Below are 23,450 nucleotides of genomic sequence, written 5' to 3'. Positions count from 1 at the left end.
ATGAGTGTGCCCTGTCCATTTCTCAGGCTTATGGTAAAGGTCAGAAGACCTCATAGATATGGGAGTTCATTGTATCTGGGTGATGGTTGCTTTCTTGTACCTGACCGTAGCAAGGGTTAACACGTTCTACCCTAGCATCCTCACAGAGCCATATCGTTTGGCCTCACCAGCAGTTCTGTTCTACTTGTAGTGAACATCTGTTGTTTTTGTCTGTCCACAATTGCTCCCTCTTCTTCTGGCAAAAGGTACCCTACATTCCTTGGGGGAATTTCCTCTCTATCTATTCCATTCCAACCGCATCAATTCTATGTAGTTCTTGTGGAGCTGTTACTCTGAGCCTCACACCACTGGGTGGACACAGAATCCCAGCTAGGGCAATCAAAATGTCTCATCCTTTGGTGAAGCTACTAGCCCACAAAAGAGCCCAAGCTGGGCCGCCTGGAGCTGTTCCTTATATTTCATGTACTCTGAGAGAGCAAGAAGCTTCCCTTTGCCTTTGAGGTCAGTAACCCGGGATGCTTCTGTGGCCATTTCTCCCACTCCACTCTGTCCCCTGTCCTGGTCCAGCATCCTTCTGCTGTATGACATAAACTAGGATGGAAATCGACCTTAGTAGGATCTATGCGAATCTTGCTTAAACTTCTCGTGGAAACATGTGTGTGACACATAAGCCCCAAATTCTGATCTGTTCATCCTCACAAAGTCCCCAATGCCTTCAATGTCTACATTTGCCATATCGTAACGTTCAGTATTGAGAACATTTATGAAGAGGAGAAAGAAAGGCTGAGGTTCACGATAGCCATTGTATGGTCCCATGTGATAAGTAGACTAGACCTCTGTCCCCTGCTCAGGGGTTTTTGACAGCTTATGTAGGAAAGATCGCACAACAGGCAAGTTTGAGTGGATGTATACACCTGAACTTTGGGACAGGGGTTCCTGTCACTAGTGATCATAATACAACCTATCAGTAAGGGAAGCATCTAGTTAAAACCAATGTTAGAAAACTCCTTGATTCATTTCCTGTGTGTTGACAGTAGCAATGGCAGCATTCAGTGCTGGGGTATTTTAAACTAGGTGGCAGCAGTGGAGAGCAAGCACCTGAACCATCAGCTCTACTGCTCCCAAAACAAACACAGACACCCTTATGACAAAATCCAGTCTGTAGAGAAAAACAGGCAAACAATTGGGAGCTGGGATGATGTGTGGAGACACAGAAAAAGGGGGGGTCAGACACCTAACAAAATTCTTTTAATTCCTGAGGCACTGGACCTTTCAGTTATAGGGTCTGATAAATTTCCTTTTTCCCCCCTTCTGAAACTGATTTAAACAGACACTTTAAACCAAAAGACTTCTTACTAGTATAGTATTACTACCTAGTAAAGAGAAGGCTAGAGAGGAGACACAAAGACAATTCCAAGCCAATAAAGCAGCAACTTCTTTTATATTTTGATTGCCAGCTGTTTGTTTTAATGTTTTTAATGTTTATTTATTTTTGAGAGACAGAGCATGAGCCGGGGAGGGGCGGCGAGAGAGGGAGACACAGAATCTGAAGCAGGCTCCAGGCTCTGAGCTGTCGGCACAGAGCCCAAAGCAGGGCTGGAACTCAGGAACCGCGAGATCATGACCTGAGCCGAAGTCACTTAACCGACTGAGCCACCAAGGCGCCCCTACCAGCTGTTTGTTTTATATCCTATGTGGCACGACACTGGTAGGAATTAGTGTAGTGGGTTTTTTTGTTTTGTTTTGTGTTGTTTTGTTTTTAATCTTGGCAGATGTCAGCCAAAGAGAAGGGCATGACAAAATCACCAATTGGTCCTGAAGATAAATTCCAAAAACCTCTCAGTCCACAAACATGCTGCCCAACCCTTCCTACATTCACAGATGTCCCAGACAATCATGATGCACTGATCATGGGGTGCCTGCCAGAGGGTGGGCGTCACAGCAGTGGGTTGAATATTTACGTCCTTAGGCATATGTAATAAGAGCTAACACTTGAACAAACAAGCTAATGCACACAACTCAAAATGTGTATTTTGTTTGTTACTTAAAAAAATCTAACTACATCACCCTTTTCAGAAAGATCCTAAGCATGGTCACCTATCAGACTGCATTCAACCTTCTAATTAAAAAAAAAAATTTTTAATTTTTAAAAATTTTTAAAAATTTTCTTATTCGATTATTTATTTTTGAGAGAGAGACAGAGAGCAAGTAGGGGAGGGGCAGAGAGAGACAGAGACACAGAATCCAAAGCAGGCTCCAGGCTCTGAGCTGTCGGCACAGAGCCCAATGCGGGGCTCGAACCCGTGAACCACGAGATCATGACCTGAACCGAAGTTGCACACTTAACTGTCTGAGCCACCCAGGTGCCCTCAACCTTCTAATTGTTAATTTCCAGGAATTCTCCCAGTGAACATCTGAGTCCCCACCCTATTTACTCGGTTCATGAAAATTGTATGTCTCTTTGGTTTTTTTCTTTTCTTTTCACCTCTACCTCCAGTCTCAGAAATATGTTTTGTAATTCCATGTGGTATAAAACTGAAAGTAATCAAATAATGAATTCTTGTTATATCTCCCACTTAGACATCACCTAGTTAAATAATTTACATTTCAACCTCCCCGAGAAAGGTAGGAGAAGTACAACACTGATACTACCTCCTCCAAGGAAGCCTTCCCTAACTGTCTCCCCTACATTGGGGCTAGACTGGGAGAGCTTTCATGTACTCCCAAAGCATCCTCAGCTCACTCCTGTAGTACTTACAACACAATATTTTAATTGTCTGCTTACTTACCTATTTCTCCCAATAAAATCTGATCTCTTTGAGGAAAAAAAAAAAGAGCTAACCCTTTAAATGGGCTAGGAACTTTTCATGTTATATTTAATCCTCACACAACCCTCTGAGGAGGGTAATTTTTTATTTATTTATTAAGTGATTTTATTATTTTTAAGTAAGCTCTATACCAACATGGGGCTCGAACTCACAACCCTGAGATCAAGAGTCACAGGTTCCTGGTGCCTGGGTGGCTCAGTCGGTTAAGCGTCCAACTCTTGATTTCTGCTCAGGTCATGATCTCACGGTTTGTGAGTATGAGCCCTGCATTGGGCTCAGTGCTGACAGTGCTGAGCCTGCTTGGGGTTCTCTATCTCCCTCTCTCTCTCTGCCCCTCCCCTGGCTAATGTCTTTGTCTCTCTCAAAGAAATAAACTTAAAAAAAAAAAAAAAAGAGTCACAGGTTCTACCAACTGAGCCAGTCAGGCTCCCTTGAGGAAGATAATGTTAACCCCATTTTACAGATAAGGAAAGGAATACTCAGTCTGGTTATGACACTGATGCAAAGTAGCATAGTTTTGACACTAGTAAGTGATGGAGGTGGGACTCCACAGTCAGTGTTTACTGCTGCTGTATCTTCCCATCCTCTGTTTGACACCTTCAGGGTTGGACTTCTTTTTTTTAATTTTTAAAAAATATTTATTTTGAGGGGTGCCTGGGTGGCTCAGTCGGTTGAGCATCTGACGTTGGCTCAGGTCATGATCTCACGGTTCCTGAGTTCAAGCCCTGCGTTGGGCTCTGTGCTGACAGATCAGAGCCTGGAGCCTGCTTCGGATTCTGTGTCTCCCTCCCTCTCCATTCCTCACCTGCTCATGCTCTGTCTCTCTCTCTCAAAAATAAACAAAGTTTAAAAAAATTTTTAAATATATATTTATTTTGAGAGAGGGAATGTGTGCATGCATGCGTGCATGGAGGAGGGGCAGAGAGAGAGGGAAAGAGAGAATCCCAAGTGGGCTCCACGTGCAGAGCCCAATGCAGGGCCTGATCCCCTGACCTAGAGATCATGACCTGAGTTGACATCTAAGATGTTGGGCACTCAATCAGCTAAGCCACTGAGGCACCCCAGGGTTGGACTTCTTTGAGACTCTGGAGCAGCTGATTTAACTTATTCATGGCTTGCTACAGATGTTTATCTGATAGTTACCTGAGACTGAAAGGTTTCTAGGTCAGGGCTTTATGGAACTGAGTTATATTCTACTATCCTTAAGGGTACCTTGGCCCAGCATTTATCTATTCCTGTGGGTTAAAATGGAAGAACCAGCTGTCTCCACATGCAGGGAATTTTCAAAAAATTGGCATTTTTCTACGATGTTCACAAAAGGAACCCAATTGTATGGGAGTGAAGAGCTCAAGAAACCACTTTACACATGATGAGGTTTATTTTCCAGCCTATATCAGACGCCTTATGTAGATACGTCTGAGTGAGGTATGACAACCAGACTTAAACCTGCTTTAGTTGGTTGGTCTTAGGACCTAAAGACAAAATCTGTGGATGAACCAATAGGCCAGGATGCACTGAATGGGCTTCCAGTAACATACTTATTTATTGATTTGTTGATTATCAGTTTCATGGAGTGTCTCACTACATTTCTACAATGGAAATTCTAAGACACATCCTTCTCACCAACTACCCTCTCATGCACTCAGCTTTAATGTTTTTTGCCGTCTACTGTAAGGAAATAGAGGTTTCCATAAATAATCACAATGTAATTGCAAAACATGTATACACTAGTTAAAGTTGGTGGAGATATCATCATGACTAATGCAATTCCCCCCCAAATTTTAGTAGGAGTCTGGTAAAACACCCAAAGAAGCTTTTTTCCTTTCTTCTTCTAAATATGCATATGTGCACACACACACACACACACACATGCACACACTTTGGAATTCAAATTATCTGTACATATTATTTGCATCATTCCTATAATTATAGATTTTTGAACTAAAAGAATTCCAGAGATCATTTTAGTCTATTGCAGTTAGATAGGAAGTTGAAGCCCAGAAAAGCATAAATTAAGGTCTGGCTCAGTGTATCATTTGCTTACAGGTTGTTTTGCATTGGTATTTAAATGTTTTGTGCAAGCAGATCTCATCTCTCTAATAGGATTTTGAGTTCCTAGTCTGGGAAGGGATTTGAGAAAGGGGACCAAGAGGCAGTGAGAAAAAAGGGGGCTCATGTTGAACCTGTAGTGTAATTTTAGCTCTCCACTTAACAGCTAAGTGATGTTGCACAAAGTTATTTAATTTTTCTGAACTTTCTTCTTCTGTATTGGGAGTCATCACAATCATTATCATCATCATCATCATCCTTCTTTCAGGGCTGTTGGAAAGATTAAAAGGATAATGAATGTAAAACACTTGCTTCATACAGTTTTTGGCACAGAGTAACTTTATAAATATTAGTTCCATTTGCCCCTTCTGTATTTTATTTAAGGCTAACATCATACAGTAGGAATTCAAGTATTTGTTGTTTATTTGTTTGTTTGTTTGTTTTTTTAAATAGGCTCTACATGCAACATGGGGCTTGAACTCATGACCCTGAGATCAAGAGTCTCATGTCCTACTGACTGAGCCAGCCGGCTGCCCCCAACAAGTACTTGTTAAATTGAGTTGAATGTGCCTTGGCCTTTTACTGAGTGACAACACTGAAAAGACAGTTTAATTGGATAGACACCAGACCAGTCAGTGTACTCACCTACACATTGTCAAGGTGCCTTTACACACAAAGATACATGCATGACAAGAAATACACTGACATTACACATGGTCAGGCATGTCTTACACATACTAAAAATATGTGCATGGCATCAAGCTGTCCTCGGTTGATGGTGCCAGGAGTACAATATGTTGGAAAGAGAGTGTGGTTGAGATTCACTCACAAGTGGGTTCAAATTCTAGCTCATAACTTCTTAGTTGTGTGATCATGGGCAAGTGACATAGCTCTCTGAACTGTAGTTTCCTTACCTATAATATGGAGGTAATAATAATAATCGAACCTATCTCACAAGTTTGTTGTGAGGATTAAATAAGACAGTGTATGGAAAGAGCTTATTCTTGGTTTTGCCACTGCTTGGGTAACTTTTCTAACAAGGTCGAGACATGGTTGGTACACATTCTTTACCCTGTAACTTTCTTTCCTTTATTTATTTTTTTTTAGGTTTTTATTTTAAGTAATCTCTATGCCCAACATGGGGCTTGAACTCAATGACCCCAAGATCAAGAGTGGCATGCTTGGGGCACCTGAGTGGTTCAGTTGGTTAAGCATCCACTTCTTGGTTTTGGCTCAGGACATGATCTTACGGCCTGTGAGTTTGAGCCCTACATCAGGCTCTGTACTGATAGTGCAGAGCCTGCATGAGACTCTCTCTCTCCCTCTCTCTCTGCTCCTCCCCTGCTCACTTGCACTTTCTCTCAAAATAAATAAATAAACTTAAAAATTTTTTTTAACTTTTTTAAAATTTATTTTTGACAGAGCACAAGCAGGGGAGGGGCAGAGAGGGAGACACAGAACCTGAAGCAGGCTCCAGGCTCTGAGATGTCAGCCCAGAGCCCAATGCAGGGCTTGAAACCAAGAAACATGAGATCATAACCTGAGCCAAAGTTGGATGCTTAACCTACTGAGTCACCCAGGCACCCCACTTAAAAAATATTTTTTTAATATTTTTTAATACTCTTCACAGCATATTAGCAGTTAGCAGAAGAGTGAATAATAGTTCAAGATAGTGCAAACATCCCAAATAAAGCTAGAGAGGTATGCAGGGGTTTTGTCTGGATTTTATCTGGAGGGCTTTGAGGAGCCATGGAAGAGTTTTAAGCAGAGAAATGATACATTCAGCTTTTAGAAATTGCATCTTAGGAAGATTGAAACCACTCACCTCAATATAGAGAATGGGGCATCCTGGGGGATGAGGAGAGTGGTTGGAAGGCAATTATAGTACCCCAAGTTAGAAACTGAGTTATGGGGGCGCCTGGATGGCTCAGTTGGTTGAGTGTCTGACTTCGGCTCAGGTCATGATCTCATGGTTTGTGGGTTCAAGCCCCCCGTAGGGCTCTGTGCCGACAGCTCAGAGCCTGGAGCCTGCTTTGGATTCTGTGTCTCCCCCTCTCTCTACCCTTCCTCTGCTTGCATTCTCTCTTTCTCTCTCTCTCAAAAAATAAATAAAAACATTCAAAAAAAAGAGAGAGAAACTGAGTTATGGGTGCGTCTGGGTGGTCAGTAGGTTAAGCATCCAACTTTGGCTCAGGTCACGATCTTACGGTCTATGAGATCCATGTCAGGCTCGCTGCTGTCAGCACAGAGCCCACTTTGGATCCTCTGTCCCCCTCTCTCTGCCCCCCCCGTCCACTCTCACATGCTCTATCTTTCTCTCAAAAATAAGCAAACGTTAAAAAAGAAAAAGAAACTCAGTTTTGAACCACCAAAGCAGAGCCAGTGGGGATGAAGAAAGAGATGGATTAGAGAAATGTTTAGGAGTTAAATCACATAAAGTGCAACATCTGCACTTATTCTAAGTATTAACTTATTTTCCCACCATTGATGAGTGTAATTCTCTTGTTTGCACACAATCTTAGAAATTAAACAACTGATACATTTTGCAGTATCAAAACTGTTAATAAGCCCATGTGTATGTACACAGATTTTGCAACTGGCCAAGTCCAGAATGTGGAAAGTTCTACAGGTATCTGATTTCATAGCCAAATAAACTGCGTACAAAAAAGAAAGAAAGAAGGAAGGAAAAAGGAAGGGGAACTGTTATACAAGAAAAGAGACATGAAAGACATCGCAATAAATCAAATGCAGAGTGCAGAACTTCAGATCCTGGTTCAGATAAATGGACTGTAAGAAGACATTTTGGAAACTATAGGAAAAACTGAACATGGATTGGGTATTAAATAATAAGAAGTTATTGTAAAGGTGTGATAATGATATTGTGGTTATGTTTACAACAAAGGTATTTGTTAGAGACACATATTGAAGTATTTACAGGTAAAATGCTATGATGGTTTACTACAGATTTACTTAAAAATACATTGGCGGGAAAAGGTAGTGGGAGAATAGGTGAAACAAAAATGATAAAGTGGTGGTAATAGTTGAAGCTAGGTGATGGACACATGGAGGTTTATTATTACATCCCACTCCTTTTGTGTATGTTTGAAATTTTCTATACAAAGTTAAGAACAAATATTATATAGAAAAGCCTGTTTCCATTCCTAAATGTGTGAAATAACTAGAACATTCTTGCTGTAAATTTCAGAAGAAGGGATCAGGTTTGGAAGGGGATCATTTGAGGGTAGGTGGAGGAAGAGGGGCCCTAAGGACAAGAAGGTATTAAGAAAACTGGTTTTGAGTTGTGTTGAAAAACCAAGGAGGAACACAGTTTCAAGATGGAAGGAGTATCAACTATGTCAAATATTGCAGATGTCAAGAAGGAAAGGATTAAAATAAACTCCACTAGACACAGCAAGTAGGTCATTCTTGACCTTGGTAAGATCAGCTGCAGTGAAGGTGGGAAGACACAACTTTTCCAAGAAGCTTGGCTGTGAAGGGGAGGAGAGACGAAGATCCTAATCCTTTTCCTCCCAAAGAAACTAGGGCATGTTTTTATGTTGAGGGGAGGTTGCCACTTAATAGTTGTTGACAATATAGGTGAAAAGAGTAATGACTGACTGACAGAGCAAAACCCCTTACTACAAGAAAGCATATTTGGAATAAATTATATGTATAACACACTAAAGTGGATGTCTTGTTTTTCTGATCATAGCCAGTTTACTTTCCTAGTTTGCTGTAACTTCTAGTAATTTTTCTGGAGTACATTTTTATGCATAAGTCTCACATATTTATCTCACTGCTTACTAGTTGAAGAATCAAGATTTTTTTTTTAAGTTTACTTATTTATTTATTTTGAGATTTTTGAGATAGAACCAGTGGGGAAAGGGCGGGGAGGGGGTGGAGAAGATCAGAAGAGGGCTCTGTGCTGACAGTAGAGAGCTCTGTTGGATCTAGAACTCACTAACCATGAGATCATGACCTAAGCCCAAGGAGGCTTAACCTACTGAGCCACCCAGGTGCCCCAAGAACCAAGATTTTTTTTTTTTTATAACTGCACTTTAGGCACACTTTTTGGTTCTTGAATAAAACTGCTCTCTTTATAGCCCACTGAAGGGAGTTCCTCTAAAAAAATTTTTCACCACACAAAAAATTAAAAGCTCTATTCGTTTCTTGCATCAGGACCCGTAGGACTCTAGTTTGTTTACTGCTCACGTTTCAACAACTTACCTTCACTCAACCTACCAAAAACTTCTCAAGAATTTGTCTCTTTCCTACCATTACCAACATACAGGGTGGTTTAATCTGTATTCGCAACTCTTATTACCGTTCCAAAAATTACTATAAACTTTTAGAATCTCAAATACTCAACTATATACTGATGACGCTGACCAGTTTACCTCTGCATTCCACGGAGGGGTTGAATTAAGATGTGTAAGAATGGGATGTTCTACATGTCAGGGCAAGCTTCTTATTCGTAAGGTTATGGCGGGAGGGGGGGGGGCGGATGTTTTTGGAAGAGAGAAGGAGGAGAGCAGATAAGCTCTTCTTAGATTTCAGGGTGAAATGAATGCACCTGACACCCGCGTGGCAGAAGAGTTCAGCCAGCTGAGCGAGACAGGGCTGGACTAAGGCTGGGACTCTGGGCCACCCGGGAAGACTCCGCCCAGTGCAAGCACTCGCGCGCTCCCGAGAGGGCGCGCACGCGTACGCAGTCGTGTCTCGCGCAGGGTCGGGCCTGTCAGGCGGGAAATCTCGCGAGATCGGAGACTGGGATGACTGTCGGGAGGAGGGGAGTGGTGTCGGGGAAGGGGGGGGAACCTGGGCAGCGGCCGGGCTGTGTGGCTTCAGGGCTTGGAGAGAGAGAGAGGGAGGGTGGCAAAGGTAGTGAGTTGGTGCCGCCGCCTGTCTAAGGAGAGAGGAGGGGTCCCGCTTGCCTGCGCCCTTCACGGGCCGAGAGCGCGAGGCACCGGCGAACCTCTGAGGCCTCCCGGCCCCTGGGGACCCCGCCCCGCCGCCGCCGGCCGGCCGGCCCGCGGCCTCTCTTCCCTTTGTGAGCGCCCCCTTCCCAGGGGTGGTGGTGGTGGCGGAGGGCTGTGCGTGGGCCCGCCCGCCGAGGGGCCGCGGCGGGGGACGAGAGGGCCTCGGCTGTGTGAGGACGGGAGGCGGCCGAGGCCCGGGCCGGTTCCCCCGAGGCGGCGGCGGCGGCGGCTCCCAGCACTTCCCCGCGCCATCTTAGCTGAGCCCAAGCGCTGAGGGCGCCTCCTCGACCCCGGTCGTCCCCTCGCCCCCTCCCCCCCTGCCCCTTGTCGCAGAGCTTGGGCTGGGCGGCTTGCTGGGGCTCCGGGGGGGGGGGGGCGGCGGTCGGTCGCCAGGCCCCCTCCTCCTCACTCCTCGCCCTCCAGCGTAGCGGCTACCCGAGCGCTGCAGGGGGCTGCGCTTGCCTACTCCGCCCAGACCTGTCGGCGAAAGGGTAAGGGCACCTCTGCTTTGGGAAAGGGAGACATGGAGGGGGCGGGGAAATTCGGCCCACTCGGGCCTCTCCGAGTAGAAGGGATGTGGGGGTGGGGTAGGGAGAGAGACAAGGAGGGTCTGTGATTCTGTGGGTGGGGTGAAGAAGCTGGTGAGCTGGGCGCCCTCCCGTTTTGAGGGGCAAGAGCAATTACATTTCTCTTTCCTGAGGGTCACCGGAAGGGGTGGTGGAAGGGGATGTCTCGAGGAAGGTGTGGCTCTCATGGGGAGACTGGGTTGCTGTGCACCCCGATTTAAAGGCGCGAGGTCCCTTTCCTTCTCTTCTGATCCCTCTGCTCCTCCCTCTCCTCCTTTGTAGTGTCTGTATTCTTGGGAAGGGTAGCCTGCTGGATGGATTCCACCCCCGCTCAGGAAATCTATACTCCTGTAGGGGTGATGGAAGCGTTTCTCCCCCCTACCCTTCCCCCTTCCCCATCCTTTAGTCTACTGCAATGCTGCAGAAGTCCAAGGCAGTTTCTTCATACACAGGCCCGTGTATACACTGAAGGGAGGGGGAGCAGGAGTGGGAAGTAATGGCGCTTCCCTTGGAAAGGTTACCCTTTTCCCTTGGTTTTAAATCGATAACAGTACCGGTTTAATATTCTTCCCCTGAGATCTGTCCCTGGGAAGCATATCTGTTCCTGTTGTTATTGTTGAGAAATATGGTCTCTGGAGAGGGACCCTGCCATGTTTGAACAGTTTTGATGTCTCTCTCTCGCTTTCTTTTTAAACACTAGATTGACATTTTGTGTGTGTGTGTGTGAACACGTTGGGTTTTCACTGGGATTCAGATGAAATAATTTTGTACTCTTTCATGTCCCTGTCTTTTTTTCTTTTGTGACTTTTGTAGTTTTTGAAGAATTATTAAAGATTAATGCATACAGGCAGGCCGTTTAATGGACCTTCGTTCTCTTTGAGCTGTGAATTTTTAGGGTTAATGCTATTTGTATAACATTGAAATTGGAATTTTCTGAAAATGATTAGGTTACAAACCTTTCTGTGGAGATGCTTTGTTAAGGAAATGAAAAAGAAGACATTAATTTGCCTAATTATTCTGTGAAAGGATCTGTGTTATGTAGTCATTTTCCACTTCTTTTGCTTCATGTCATTTATTTAAAAGAAATCATCTGGTTTACAGTAGTACTTGTTTTTAGAGTAGAAATAAATAAAAATAAAAATTTTAACATCCTGGAAGTGTGTTGCAAAGTGCTTTTTGTGATCAAAGAATAGTCTTGAAGTCTACTGTTCATACTTTTTTTCTTTAAGTGTTTAGATTTACTGATGAAGTGATTTAAAAATGTCTCATATATAAAAGTTCGTAGAATTACTTTTTTTTCCCAAAGCAGTGAAGACTGAAATATGTACAGATATGAGTTGTTTTGATATTTTACTAACAAGTTGCATTTGGTGTTTAAGCTTTGCTTAGTGGGTGACTTATTTTAAAATACCTTTGGATGTCATCTACATTTAATGTTACCCATCAGACGTTTTTTGGTGTGTTTGTTGCATTTTGAAACCTGTTTTAAGACAGGGATTTAAAGATGTTAGTAGTAGTAGTTTTAGGCAACAATTTCGTTTCTGTCATTTCATGATTTTGATATAAGGAGGCACATTAATGACATGGTAAATCAGTTTTATTATTTTTCCTCGGAAAATGGAATTCTCCTTGCTTTCTTTATTTCGTTTTGATTTTTATCTAAATTTATTTTGACTTAAACAGCACTTCTCATTTGAATTTTTATTTCATGGCACAAAGCTGCCATGTGTGTAGAGTTTTGGTGTATAGAGTTTCTCCCTATATGGGAAATTATGCCGTAAAGTTTAATTCTGTATGTTGTTGATAATTCATATATATTGGCACGTGTAAACCCAAGCATACTGCTCAGCAGAGAATGATTATGTTTTTGTCTTGGAAAGATGCAGGCAGAGAAGATTTGTCAGTAAAGGCTACAAAACTTAGAGAATATACACAGAATGTACATAAACTTCTTGCTATACTTCAGCATGCTAGAACTAAGAGAGACTCTTAAGAACAAGTAAAAAGAAACCCCATTATCCATAGCTGGTAAGAATTCTAAAAGTGGTAAAAGTATCTTCTTTACCAATTAGATAAATTCATTATTAAGGAAAAACTGCCTGAGGGTTATTTCGGCTGACCTCTGATGCCACTGTCAGAGAATACTGAGAGCTGGGTTTGGTTGATTCCAGTTTAGTATGGTACTTAGGTTTCTAAATAGTTCATCTACAAAATGGCAGTGTACATCACTTCCTGTTCTTTCACAACTGACTCTTTCTCTGGATTCCCTTTTAATGACTTAACTTTTGGCATTCTGATATCTGATTTGTTAATTTGGTTATAATTCTCATGTTTTATAGATGGAAGAATTTCTAAGAATCAACTGGGTTTAATAGTCTAATATTATCTTGACAGTAACCTACCTTCCAAACTAAAAGATAGTTTCTCAAACATATTTAAACTCTGAGAGGTTTTAGAGAAATAGAACAATGTACAGAACAAAAGTATGAGTGAACTGAATAGAAAATTATTACTGTGTTTTCTATAGTATAGATTTGAGGAGAACTATGGATATGGCAGTTACTTGAATGTGTGTTAATATTAAACAAACTTTCTGTATATCGAGGCACATACATATTTGGTCCCATGTTATGTCAGTCCATTAATAAGAAAGAAGCTGATTAGTTATAGAACACCAGGAAGACTAAATGCTGTTATTAACCATAAAGAGAATAATTTATTTTAGTAATTTGCTGATACTTAGTGGATATAAATACTTAGTGACTTCAGAAATTTTCTAGGGGCCAACAGTTGGCATTGAAATTAGATTTGAGATTAATCTGTTATTCATATTACCAGGAAATAAATTCTGGGTTTTTCATCTGACTGATTTGTGTATTAAAATCAGTTAATTTTTTCTTTGTATCACTTTTGGTTATCAGTAGTCTCTGTTATAATAATTGCACTCATACTAGTTTAACCTTTTAGAAATTAGGAGGTTTTGGGGCGCCTGGGTGGCTCAGTAGGTTAAGCCTGGAGGCTTAACTCTTAACTCCTGATTTCGGCTCAGGTCATAATTCTCACTCCCCTTCTCTCTGCCTGCCCCCCCCCCCCAAAATAAATAAACTTAAAAAAAAAATTAGGAGGTTTTTTTGGTATGTATTAACTGATGTTCAGAATCATGTATGAATGAGTCTTTTCTAAAAAGTGTTATTTCTGTAGTCAACTTCTTGTGAAAAATTGAGATTGATCTGTTAAACAGAGTGCCATCGTTACATTTATCTGCTTTTAGGTTTTTATACTTGTTATGGCTGGATTTTAAAAAAATATTCTTCAAAATTTCTGGGGCGCCTGGGTGGCTCAGTTGGTTAAGCATCTGACTTTGGCTCAGGTCATGATCTCGCGGTTCGTGAGTTTGAGCCCCACATCGGGCTCTGTGTTGACTGCTCGGAGCCTGGAGCCTGGAGCCTGCTTCGGGTTCTGTGTCTCCTTTTCTCTCTGCCCTCCCCTGCTCACACTCTGTCTCTCTTACTCTCAAGAATAAATAAACATCAATTTAAAAAAATATTGTTCAAGATTTGAAATTCTAAGATGTGAGAAAGATACAAACCTGTATTATTCCATTCCATTCCATTGTTGGATTGAAATATTTTAATTTTTAGTGGTAAAAATTGATGTTTAATTTCATTAAAGATGTCTCAGACCTTCTAAAAAATCCACATGAATTAAAAAGTTGTATGGAGGGACTAGAAACAGTTCTTAAGAAGAAAAAAATTTTTTGACATTGTATTTTATTGTTTTGAGAGACAGATTGCTGAGTAGGGAAGAGGCAGGGAGAGGGGGAGAATCCAAAGCAGGCTGTGGGCTTTGAGCTGTCAGCATAGAGCCCCATGCGGCGCTCGAACCTATGAGCACAAGATCATGACCTGAGCCGAAGTTCGACGTTTAACCTACTGAGCGACCTAGGCACTTTTTTTTTTTTTGTAAGTTTATTTATTTAGAGAGAGAGCACACTTGTGTGCACATGCACACCAGTGGGGGAGGGGCAGAGAGAGGGAGAGAGAATCCTAAGGTGTCTCCACACTGTAGTGTAGAGCCCAATGTGGGCTTGAACTCACATAAATACCTGGCATGTAAATAAAAGTATAGATATATAGCCTATTAAAAATGCCAATGTCAGTGTAAACAACTCATTCTTTTTAGAGTTGTATATTTAAAATTTTTTTCAATGTTTATTTTTTACTTTTTTTAAATATTTATTTTTGAGAGAGAGAGACACACACAGCACAAGTAGGGGAGGGGCAGAGAGAGAGGGAGACACAGAATTTGAAGCAGGCTCCAGGCTCTGCACTGTCAGCACAGAGCCTGACATGGGACTTGAACTCATGAACCCTGAGATCATGACCTGAGCTGAAGTTGGACACTTAACTGACTGAACCACCTAGGAGTCCCAACGTTTATTTTTGAGAGAGAGAGAACAGGGAAGAGTCAGAGAGAGATGGAGACACAGAATCTGTAGCAGGCTCCAGGCTCTGAGCTGTCAGCACAGAGCCTGATGCGGGGCTTGAACCCATGAACTGGGAGATGATGATCTGAGTCGCAGTTGGCTGCTTAACCAACTGAGCTACCCAGGCGCCCCTAAACATAACTACTTTTAAGTGGCCTCTAACATCTTTAAAGTTGAAAAGGAGCTGATTTTTCCTTTTGACAAAATGCAGAGTTAGAAGAAGGTGAATTATTCTATTTAGAAAGACATGCACGGGGGGTCTGGGTGGCTCATTCGGTTAAGTGTAGGATTCTTGATTTTGGCTCAGGTCATGATCCTGTGGTTTGTGGGCTTGAGCCCTGCCTTGGACTCTGCACTGATGGGTTGAGCCTGCTTGGGATTCTCTCTCTTTTTCTGCCCACCACCCAGCTCCTCATGCTCTCTCTCTCTCTCAAAATAAATAAACTTTAAAAAAGAACTCTTAGAAAGATACGCAAAATTTAGTTTCTGAGAAAAGCAGTGACAAATAATGGAATGGAACAAAATATTCTGATTTGCAACCACTGATAATGATAAAAGTGGCACGTAATGTATCTTAATTTCACTTAATAATATTAGCTGTGTAATTACTTTATGTAACTTAAAAAAAGTTTATTTATTTTGAGAGAGAAAGGGGAGGAGGGGCAGAGAGAGAATCCCAACAGGCTCTACACTGTCAGTGTAGCACCTGATGCGGGGCTCAAACCTGGAGATTGTGACCTGAGCCAAAATCAAGAGTTGGTCGCTTCCAACTAAGCTACCCAGGTGCCCCCCCCCCCCACCTTTATGTGACTTTTTAAGCCTTACTTTCTTCATCTATAAAATGAATATAGAACCTACTTTACAAGGTTGTTAGGTTTAAATGGGATAACTTGTTAAGTACTTAGCATATTGCCTGATACATAGTACGTGCCCAGTAAGTTGTTGGCTATCACACACTAGCTGTTTAATAAATGTTTGCAAATGAATACAGGGAGTCTAATATTTAACACTGAAGTGCATTACATAATTTTGATTTGGATTAATACATTTGGAGCTGGACATACCTTTTTGAAAGAAATGATTAGAATTTTTCTTTTAAGTCAGCTCCACACTGAGCGTGGAGCTCAACTCAGGACTTGAACTCAAGCCTGAGCTTCAGAGTCGGATGCCTAACTGACTGAGCCAACCCAGGTGCCCCTAAATTATTAGAATTTCTAATTCTTTTTTTTTTTTTTAATTTTTTTTTTTTAACGTTTATTTATTTTTGAGACAGAGAGAGACAGAGCATGAACGGGGGAGGGTCAGAGAGAGAGGGAGACACAGAATCCGAAACAGGCTCCAGGCTCTGAGCGGTCAGCACAGAGCCCGACGTGGGGCTCGAACTCACGGACCGCGAGATCGTGACCTGAGCCGAAGTCGGCCGCTTAACCGACTGAGCCACCCAGGCGCCCCAGAATTTCTAATTCTAAGAGTAGCTTACAAACTTTTTATACCTATAGTGGACTACTGGCTAGTTCTACAAGAGATATTCTTTTTCCTTTGTGGATAAACCTTTCCTAAATAATGAAATTTTCTTTCCCTTTTGTACTTCATTTGTTTATTTAAGAGTCATTTCATGTCACTCTTCCACATCCTGGAGCTCTTTTCACCTTCCTAGCTTTGAAGGCATCCAAAGTACTCCTGCTCTCCTAAGCTTATCTTTATAGGTTCCCTTTGTACATCCTTACCTTGAAAGTGGTTTGTATTCCACAATATATTAATTAACAGACATTAAATGATGATTATATGCCAGTAAGACATGATACCTGCCCTGGAGGAATTCTGTCTTTTCATTTTTTTCCACCTCCTGAATATTTTCTTAAACTAGATACTCATGAAAGCAAGGAATTGTCAGTTCCTTGGGGTTGTCAGTTCCTCTAAGCTAGTGTTTTTTAAACTTTAGGTTGTGACTTAATAATGGCTAGTGAATTCAATTTAGTAAGTTACAATAACAGTTTTTTTTAATGAAAAATAATAGGAAATAATCAGAATGTGGTATGTAAGGGTAAACATTCTAATGAGAAACTTTTTTTTAATGTTTATTGATTTATTTTTAGAGAGAGAGAGAAAGTGTGCTCACACAGGGCGAGGGGGGCAGAGAGAGAGGAAGAAAATTTCAAGCAGGCTCTGCAGGGCTCAAGCTTACCAACCATGAGATCAGGACCTGAGCCAAAATCAAGAGTCAGATGCTTAAGAAACTTCAGAGTTGGGCATCCCAACAAACTTTTTTTTTTGGCTGTATCTTTATGTGCTCTGGATAACCAGTTACATTTTTAAAATATGTACATTCAAGTTAGTTACCCAGTTACATTTTTTAAAAATTTCTTTTTCAACTCATCCTTTCTACCTTTTTTTAATATTTACTTTGTTTGAGAGAGCGTATTTGGGGGAGAGGTAGAAAGGGGGGGCAGAGGATAGGAAGCAGGTTCTGCACCGATAGTGAGCCTGATGTGGTGTTTGAACGCACAAACCATGAGATCATGACCTGAGCCAGAGTTGTATGCTCAACCAACTGAGCCATCCAGGCACACCCCCTCCCCGCTTTTTTTAAAGTGTATATTTATTTATTTTCGGTAATCTCTACAGCCAAGGTGGGGCTCAAACTCATGACTCTGAGATCGGGAGTCACATGGTCTTCTGACTGAGCTAGCCAGACGCTACATCATCTTTTTATGCCTTTACTTTATGTATTTACTTTTAATGCCTCTGAAGTATAATATACTTGTTTTTTCTTTTAATAAGTCTACTTTCAGTCTTTCCTGATTCTAGTCTCTAGTCTATTTGATAGTTATGTTATGCATATTCACCTTTATTAGGCTGCACATCTTGTTAGGGTACTAAGGACTCTGTCTAAAAGATCCTGGTAAGGGTACCAGCCATTTTGGGTGTGATGGTAACTTTTGAGGTGTTTATATTGGGGAACCTATGTTATTACATATCTAGAGTCATAGCCTGTGTGTATGAGTGCAGTTTCTTAGGAATTGCAAAATTTATTTTTTAAGGAAGGAAAACTTTTTATTTGGAGCATATTGAGAAAATGTCTTTTATTTTTATTTGGGGTATATGTGGATTTTAAAAATATTGCAGCATATATTTTAACAGGATTTGTAAGGTGACTATTTAAGTATATTAGATAAGTATATTAAGTATATTTTTAAAATTTCAGTGTGCTTCAGTGCATGACATTTTACCATATCCTTATGTTTTGATTGATGTTTTTAGTCCACTTGTGGTAGCAGTTATGAGTCTCTAGGCTGTATTTTTTACTGATTTCTTCAAATTTATTTCCACTGAGACTGAGAAATTTCAGAAAAACTTGATGAACAGCATTACTAAACAAGGGGAAGGCTTTTTCTTTGGGAAAGCTTTCTCTCTTTGCTAAACGCATCTATATTGTTGATTGGAAAGACTAAAGTTACTTATTTACCTGTAATTATACTTGATAAGGAAACTTTATTGTTGCATAGAAACTCTGTATGGTATGTGTGATAGTATTTAACATGTAGTGTTTCAGTAATCTCATGCTATGTAAATGGTAGATGATGACTGTGATGTTTTATAATAACGGATCATCACATTATAGGAGTATGGTGTTTGTTGGTTTTGTTCCTTAGAATTTAAGGGTTCTGAGTCCCAGAGGAACAACATAATGTGCTTGTTTTCAGATTCTTTACTTTGACATATATAGTTGTTAGCGCTGATTTTTCCATTATTGAGAAAATAGAGTAATGAAAAGATCCTTCCTTTTATCTTCATTTTAGGTACTGACAAAATGTTTTTGTGTATTATGTGTGAATATTCAAGTTCTGTAAAATAATGCTGTGAAACTTTAGAGTAAAAGGACTTCAAGAAGGAAAAGATGTGAAAGTTTTCTATTTAGAAAAGGAATGTCCTATAATAGACTTGGTTGCTAGCGATGGAAAGTATAGAATTTGGGTATCTCTTCGTTTATGTGACATTTTGGTTGAACTCATTACACATATACATACAAATATATAGTAAATTGGGTGAAGAGAACCACTATATTCAAGAATAGCATGGTTTTAGAAGAAAATAAAAATATTGATATGTGAATTTTGTTTTTGTAATATGTATTAGATAATACAGTAAATTAGAAGAATAAGTTTTGCAAGAGAGGCTTATTACTATAGTAAAAGTTGTTATCCCAAAATCCTAAATAAAGGATTGTTACCAAATGAAATTTTTTCTGTCACTGGTTGAATATATAGGAAGTAAGTGCTATTTATTATTTAATAAAAAATAAATGATAAGGGGGATGGGAGTATTTTGGTTTATATTTTACTTTGTTTTTGCATTTGGTAGTTTTAGTATTGGAATTGAATTAGATTTTGTGCCTGTAAGGAGGGCCAAAATGATATTTGAAAAAAACATGTTTTTAATCCACAAGAATGGACCTACTTTGAAAGTTGTATGTTTTGAGAACTTTGAGTAGGAATCAAAGAACTTTTATTTACCATATTTGGAATGTAGATATTTCAATAATGTATCATTCTTTCAAAAATTTACCTTCAGTTGGATAATTAGCCTCCTGATATTTTACTCTAAACAACTAAATTTAACAGGTCATCTGATTGATTTAAAAGTCTTGAAAGTGCAGATCTTCATTCAACCTTCTACGTGATGGTGTGGAATATATTAGGGTAGGAATGGTAAAACAGGTACAGTAAGCAAACACCTAAAATATGTCTTATGACTCTTTGAGGTGGTACATCCAGTCATTAACAATAAAATTCTGTTTTTGAGATATGAAATGTTTATTAAATAATAAAAATGTCTATTTTTGACATTAAGGTGCACTGTTACTCTGTTAATATAAATTATATTGGATTAAAGTTAGGATTCTGGAATGGTATCCTTAAATTTTAGTATTAAATTTTTTATTTATATTTTTAAAATGTTTTATGTTTATTTTTAAGAGAGAGCGAGGCAGGGGAGGGACAGAGAGAGAGGGAGACAGAGAATCTGAAGCAGGCTCAGGCTCTGAGCTGTCAGCATAGAGCCTGATGCGGGGCTCAAACTCACAGACTCTGAGATCATGACCTAAGCTGAAGTCAAGATGCTTAACCGACTGTGCCACTCAGGCGCCGCTTTTATTTTTATTTTTAAGTAATCTCTACAACCAGCATTCAGGCTTGAACTCCCTACCCCGAGATCAAGAGTTGCATGCTCCACCAACTGAGCCAGCCAGTTGCTCTGGTATTCTAAATTTTAGTATCCATTATTTTACTTTGTCTTAGGTGGTACTGTGTGATGAGATTAAAACATTTTTTTGAAACAGTGTTCTTTTTTTATTCCTTTTGATGCATAGTGATTAAGCTATTTGGTATACTCATGCTTATCTTAGTATGGAAATCAATTTTCACTTAACACTTTTGAGATACTCAGGTTATAACTTTTGATTTGTTGGTATATACTATGAAAACACCAAATCAAAATAGTAATTGATGAAATTTGAATTTAAAGACTACCAGCTTAGGGCACCTGGTTGACTCAGTTGGTAGAGCATGCAACTCTTGATCTCAGGGTTGTGAGTTTGAGCCTGTGCTGGGTGTGGAGCCCACTTTAAATAAATGAAAAAATATCTTTAAAAGAAAAAAATAAATAAAGACTACCAGTTTAGCCAGTACACTATGTAGCTTTAGGTTTATTTTAATTAAAATGAGATTCATTAATAACACATGTATTTATTATATATTTTGAGTTCTATATTCTAGGCACTGTGTTTATCATAATGACATCTATTTATTATACATTCAAGTGCTATTTGCTAGGTGCTGTGCCAGGATACAAAAAATGAGTTAAGACTGGATTCCTCCTGTAGTTCAGTTTAGTTAGGGATATAGATTTGCAAATAGGTATATACAATAACTCAGTGCAAGATTTCTCAACCATGGCAGTATTGACATGTTAGGGAGGATAATTAATTGTTATGGGGGGATCTGTGCTGTGTATTATGATATTTTGCAGCATTTCTGGCCTTTACCCATTAGATGCCAGTAGCACTCCCTGCCGCATGTGACAATCAAAAATGTCTAGACATTGCTAGATGTCCCCTGGAGAACAAAATCACTTCTGATTGAGATGCACTGGTTTAGTCAATGCTAAGGTTATGGGAAGTGGAATGTACAACGAGCTGTTATAGCAAAAGTAAAGGTAGAATTTAATGTTATAAGAGCTGTTATAGCAAAAGTAAAGGTAGAGTTCAGAAAGCTGGAATGAGCCCTGAGGGAGTGTGATTTTATCTAGGTCTTAAAGAAAAGTAGGACTGGAAAGGATATCAAATACCTGAGAGCATGAAAGATCAATATCTAAGAAAGGGATTCATAGTTTGTGGCTATAGGTTATTTATAGGGTTAGGGATGGATATTTGGTAAAAAATTACTTTGGGGCCATCTTAGTTCTTTTAACTGTTTAATTGAGGCATAATTAATGCACCAGACTGCATAAATATGAAGTGTAACATTATTGAATTTTTGCAGATGTATACAGTCATGTAATCACCATGCAGAATATGAAACATTTCTAGCAGTTCTTATAGTTATTTTTTGAAGGACCATTTTTGCCGATGTGAGAATCATATAAAAGCAGGAGTGTATTAATCAGATTTGTGTTTTGAAAAGATTACTCTGAAGGTATTATGGAGAATAAATGGGCAGAAATTATATGTAGGAAGATTGGTTAGAAGGTTATTACAGAAGTCTAAATACGGAGAGCTGACATGATGGATTTGAGAGACATTAAGGCAGAAAAATTGATAGGATAGGGGTTTACTAGAGGTAAGGGAAAGGATGTGTTGAGGAAGACTTTGTTTTGTAAGCAAACAAGAAAGATAGTGATTTTGGCTTTGGTTGTGTATTAGGAAAGACTAGGTTATGTTGTGGTAACAAACAGTTCAGGACTTTTAGTGGCTTTTAACAGTACATTTTTTTGCTTGACACGCTATATGTATAGTGTGGGTTGGTGGGGGCTTCTGCTTGTTCTTGCTATGCAGGGTCTCAGACTGATAGAGGCTCCATTTTAACACATTGTTCGCGATCTCCATGGCAATAGGAAGGAAACTGTTGCTAATAACTCACTGGCTCTTAAAGTGTCTAGAAGAGGGTCATGTCATTTTGGCTTATTCATTGGCCAAAACAAGTCCTATGGTCTTAACAGATTACACAGAAGAGGTAAGGAAGTGCAGTCATACTGTGCATTCTGAAGAAGAGAACTGAAATATTTCAGCCATAGTAAATATTTGCCATATGTTGAGTTACAGCTTATTTAGTCTTTTAAATAGTTAATTATGTTGAAATTTATGATAAGAGTTTTAGTAGTAGTAGAGCTGCCAGTTACTGAACATTTATTTGTGTGTGTGGTACTTTAAGATATATTTTTGTTTTAATCTTTTACAACATTTCTGCAAGGTAGGTGGCAGCCCCATTATATAGTGGGGAAACCGATGCTTGAGGTTAAAGAACTTACGATTGTGTAGCCAGTAAGTAATGGAGCCAGGAATATGTCTGTAAAACCTGAGCTAGTTGTACTCTACCAGGTTAAGTAGAATCTACATGGCAGTAAGGTAAAGGGAGGAAAAAAACTTTTTGATTGACTAATCAATCACATATTGCTAATTAGACTTAATTTTTAGAAAAGATTTTGCTTTTAAGTAATCTCTACACCCAGTGTGGGGCTCAAATTCACAACCCTGAGATCAAGAGTTTCACGCTCCACTAGCTGAGCCAGCCAGGCAGGCACCCCTAGACTTAATATTGTTAATTAGACTGAAGTGAATTAGCAGTGGTGTTCTTCCTGTAAATGACATTTCTCCAGAATGTTACTGAGATTTCACAAGTTTAGACTATTTCACTACATTTTAAAGATTCAAAGATTAAAAGCTGCTGTTTTGTATTCATTAATTCTCTCTTTTTACCACCTTCTGATATCTACCTATATCATAACAGAGTTATTAATGTTTGAATATGAAAATTTTTCATCACTTCTTTGTACGTGAAATACTAGTGTATGCAGTTTATTTCTCTATTTCTCTTCCTTAGTGAGAATTTCCTTTCAGGTATGGGAATTACTAGTCTTGGGGTATTGATAATTAGAATTAGAGGGAATGTGGCTGTTGGGAATAGAAAACTCAAGGAGAAGGCCGAGTCAGGATTTTATAAAAAAAAAAAACTTTAGTAAAGATTAAAGGAAATAAATCTGATTTGTAAAACTGTCTTCCAGCTTCTAACGAGGCAAAGAAAGAGCTTATCTTTTAGAGGCTAATAGTACTTTTACATGAAGTTAATGGACAGAGCTAAGAGCTAAGGCTCTCTATAATGGCAAAGGCCTGTGAGAAGTAAATTAGTCAAAGTATTTCCATCATACTTGCATCTTGGCACCACGGTTGTCTTTGGGAAATCATCAGCTTTTGCCTTAAAGTTGGAAAAGGCCTTAAATAATGGAAAGAGGTTAAATTATTTAGAATAAGTTATAACTGTTCATGGTA

General features: G+C 39.7%; 1 protein-coding gene across 1 annotated transcript in view; it reads left to right on the top strand.

The window, feature by feature from the left end:
• The first annotated feature begins 9,666 nt into the window (after positions 1-9,666).
• The window catches only part of TAOK1 (TAO kinase 1), a 143,460-nt gene continuing 129,676 nt past the window's right edge, over positions 9,667-23,450 (top strand). Inside the window, exon 1 of the mRNA XM_042916444.1 lies at positions 9,667-10,347. The gene's annotated coding sequence lies outside the window, so the exon portion shown is untranslated. The remainder of the gene's footprint in view (positions 10,348-23,450) is intronic.

This window comes from Panthera leo, chromosome E1, assembly GCF_018350215.1.
Source record: "Panthera leo isolate Ple1 chromosome E1, P.leo_Ple1_pat1.1, whole genome shotgun sequence".
NCBI classification, from domain to species: Eukaryota; Metazoa; Chordata; class Mammalia; order Carnivora; family Felidae; genus Panthera; species Panthera leo.
Note: the sequence above shows the minus strand (reverse complement) of the source record. Positions and strands in the feature narration are given on the sequence as shown.